Genomic DNA, 4,683 nt, shown 5'->3' with positions numbered 1-4,683 from the left:
CGCACTCAGCAGATATCCACGCTACAACCCTAAAATGTTTAACCACAATGGGGTGAGATAAATCTCAGTGAGTCAACAGCCTAAACCCCGATTAGGATGCAAATTCACCTCGAAGGTGGTCCTAACCACGCACCATACAAAACTCACCTTGCCTTGACATGTCCCTGCATATTAGTGCATCACATATGCCATTATAAATACAACAAGCGTAATTAATAACCAAAAAACATAATTTTCACCCTTCAAATATTCACACGAGTCCCAATTATAAGGTAAAACCGTTATGACACAGCCTATACCATGCCTAGCAATTTTGCCTCATAATCAGGTGCAAAGTATTACAACCATTCAGGCGTGTTTCGATTATTACAACCCATTGGCCATGGTCAACTCAAAAGTCGGCGGTCATCCAGCGAAATCGGGCATTGTCCCGCCCCATTGGGCACAGCAACGTCTACAACCCCCGCCTAGACGGCATTCAATAAAGGGGCATTGGTTCGGCCTCAACTGCGACTCGGCTTCCAGACCCCCGCTGGGCATCCGATAAAATCGAGCATCATCCCACGTAAACGCATCAAGACGGGTTCACTTAATGACCATACAAGCATATATTTAACCAAGAATACCATGCTTTGCATTCAAATGCGTCGTTTTCAAATAATGAACTTGGCCCGTTTTTCTTCTTATTAAAAATCCCGATAAAATAATCGTGCATGGTCACGCATTCAAAAGTGATATGTCAAACTTGGTAGGGTCCTATTTTAAAACTCCACGGTTTTATATAGTACATAAAGATTGGCATCAAAAATTGCCACCTAGCATTTTCCCATTTAAAAGCCCATAAAACCGAGTTTTATACTAAAATTCAATAACTACCATCAAGCAATCAATTGCACCTCATAGCACATATAAGCCATCAAAATCACGCAAAATTCCCTCCAAGAAAATGAGAGTAAAATTCTACGAAACAACTAATCCATCACTAATTACGCTAATTACTATTAATTAAGTAAATTGTGATTAATTTAGCTAATCCAACTTGATTAACCTAACCATGATTAATTAACCTAACCATGATTAACTAACCTAACCATGGTTAACTAACCTAACCAAAGTAAACTAACCTAACTAAGGTAAACTAACCTAACCATGCTTGATCAACACTAATCCATCTTAGTACTAATCTAACCATGATTAGCACTAAACTAAACACCCCATAATCGCAATTAATGGCATAATCAAGGATTAGGGAGTTAACTCACTGGATTAGGACGGCAGCAGGCTCACAGCGACGGCAACGCGATGGTGATGAGAAGTCGAGACAATCGCGGCTCGGATGAGGCTCAATTGGTGGCTATGGCTGCCCTACAAGTGCTCGATGGAGGGTTGTTCGGTGGGGCTGAGCCGCTGGGCACGAGGACTGCTGGAGTTGACACAGTGGTTGCTGGTCGAGACGGGGTGGTGCTGGGCACGAGAGCTGTTGCTGGTCGGTGACAAATGCGGCTTGGCTGGACGCTGGTGTTGGGCGGATGGTGCTGACTAGGGTTGCTGGGTGTGTGGCAGCTAGCGAAGGAAAATGGAGAAGCTGGAGTGATCGAGTGGTGAGGGATGATGAGGGTGCAACAAAAAGATGATGCTGAAGGTGGCGGTTTTTATGTTGGGCGTGAGGTGGAAATGGAGTTGCAGTGGGTTGACGTTGGAGATGGAGGACTGGCGGTGGAGAATGGAGTTGGACGGTGGGTAGGGGTAAGTTGGTGGTGGTGGAAATCCTGGTGGTGGGATGATGTGGCGGTTAAAATGACGGTGGAGGCGTGCGGTTGCTGGTAGGGGAAAGTGGAGGAATGAGGGTCGGCAGTTGGAAGAGGGGATGAAGAACATGAAAGAAGAAGGTAAGAAGAAGAAGCAGAAGAGGAAGATGGGCAGCTAAAGGGCTGAACGTGTGCATGGAGAGGAGGGAAATGGGAGAGAGAGAAAAAAAGAGTTAAATGAACAACCAATGAGAAACCTTGAGAAATATCTAACCACTCATGACATGCCTCTAAAGTCTTCATGCTCTCAAAGTAAAATGGTCATCCATTCCCAAATTTCTTCTACTTTCTCACAAACAAGCCTTTTTTGGCAGCAAATTTCCCCTTTTTCCTCTTGATCCAAATTTCCTTAAATTTTCTTGTTTGTCTGAAAATCGATTTTCCGCAAAATTTTTGGACTCAACAAAAATTTGCCGAAAGATGAGACAATGTCTAATTAATGAATTGTGACATGCTCGAACATCCAATTCCCAAAATCAAATTCAATTTCGTGGTTAAAATCGACCGAACGCGACTTTAGTACGACCTAACATATTGGGTAGCTTTTAGGGATTTTAGCACGTTTGACCCATAGTCTATAATTTTCTATCCATGTTTGTGCGTCTCTGAATCGTAGACGACCCTCAGTTGTCACATAATCGCAAGGTTTCAATTACGTGTTCCGAATATAATATCGATAGAAGATCGGGTTATTGCCGTTCGACGCGAATATCGCAATCATGCGGAACCACCCACAATTCGACTACGTGATTCCATTGAATTGACCTATATCCGTTCGCTAATCGATTTATAACAATGTCGTATTGACCATTGTCGATTATTATGGTCGAGCGGTCGATTTCCGATCGAATTCTCTAGTATGTCGCGTTTATGTCTCTTAATAGCCTCATCTAATAGATTAGTTAACTCATGAGTGATCAATTTCGAGTAAATCAACCATAAGCATGTCGGCGAAACAACCATTTCATTTATCCGAATCATGGGCAAACTTTCGAGATGTCACATGCACTCTTCTCGAATCTGGACAATTTGATTTTTGTTTCAAGCTTCCTACACCACGTTTTTTATGAGTTGATCAAAATTTCCATTTTTGGTCAAATTTATCCTTGATCTCTTGTGAAATTTATGCATATTGCCAAAAATGATGTTCTTGAGGTCTTTGTTGGTATGTACCTCTAGTATTTACTAGAAAAGAACTTTTTTTACTCGATTTTGTTGATAATGAGGATTTTTGGGTGGACTCCGGTCTTGTGATTTTTTAACTCCTCACACTGAGGAGGTTTTCTATATAAGAAATCGCATTGTGTTTGCATGTTTGATATTTATTTTTCTCTACTATATCGGTTCTTATTAGGTTTACACAAGATGGGAGATTATTATATTCCGCTGCGTTAATCCGACTACGGTTTTTCTATCAAAGTAGTATAAGAGTGTCATGCCCCGAACCTCTACGGCCACACAACAACCCGTACCCATCAAACCTTTACTTATCTTTTGGTCATTTGGTTGCGATGTCCCAATAGGCGTTGCTGACCTAATTCTCAATAACATTTAAAATGCACAAGTAGAAACATAAACAAATTTCTAACCATCAATCAATAGGAATAGTTAAAACATAATCATATATGAGCTTCATGAGTCATCATCTCATACATAGCGAGTTCAAAATTAAATAATCAGCTTCATCCTGTTCAACATGCTTAACCGCTTCGCCACGACCTCCTACAAAAGGGCTCGAGGTAAACCTACACCTCTAATACTACGAGGGTGGTCCAAAAAGTGCTATCAACCCCACCACTACCTAAGCCTCTATGGCCTTCGGGATCCATGGCTCCGGCTCGGCGATTAGATTGAGGTCAAGCTTAGGGTCAGACACCTCTCCATTGGGAATGTCCCCCTCCTTGGCATCCTAGCTGATGCCTCCTCCAGTGCCTTCAACCCTCGGTGGACCGTTGAAATCACGGATGGGACCATGGCTCTCGCTGCCCACCTAAAAATACCATGCCACGAGTTGGTGTGGCATGAGATTTGGCAAGCCCTAATTGACCCAAATGGTCATGACGTAATGAGTGTAGTGCACGTAACCCCTCCTGCGATCGAGTACTCCATCACCTTCTAATTGTGTTTGACAGGGAGGTCAAAAACGAATTTGACATAATAGTTCAACCATTCTTAGGGCTTATAAATATTTCAACAAACAAATATGAGATAGACTTAATGAGTGAACTTCCTAAACTTCACATAGGGAAGTCGTTCACCTCAGAAGTGCCCTAAATGTGCGATTGTATATCGATGGCAAAGTGTGGCAACGCTCTTCTTACTTTTCTCTCACTATTATCATAACAACAAATTTATTAATCAAAGCCATCAATACAGACGCACATGCAATTCCATAATGTAGATTTCATGCTCTCAAGCCAAACATACGAATGCGCATTATGATCTAAGTCACACGCTCATGCCATGCAATTATCCAAACCCAATCACATACAAATGTCATGCACTTTCCATACACATTTGTCCAAATTATTATGGCCACTTAGGACCTAAGGCCAACCCAAAGGTTCACAATTATCCGGCGTAACGAGGGATCATCTCGCCTTATCGAGCACAGCATCCCATTGACTTAAGGGTATTTTTGTAAGGAGCTTCGTTCCGAAATCCATTTGTGAATGACATCCCATTGACTTAGGGGCATCCGAACTTAATCGGGGCCTCAAGACCGGTTCACACCTTGTGTAAAACACATCAAGGCCTTAGGTGATCACATGAGCATACTATCACAATTCCATTTCTTATATTTCTCAATTAGCCCATACGATACTCATGTGATATGCAACTTCACTTATCATATGCCATTGTTTCATGCATGTGC

This window comes from Eucalyptus grandis, chromosome 4 (assembly GCF_016545825.1).
Source record: "Eucalyptus grandis isolate ANBG69807.140 chromosome 4, ASM1654582v1, whole genome shotgun sequence".
NCBI classification, from domain to species: Eukaryota; Viridiplantae; Streptophyta; class Magnoliopsida; order Myrtales; family Myrtaceae; genus Eucalyptus; species Eucalyptus grandis.
This window is presented reverse-complemented; position numbering follows the sequence as displayed.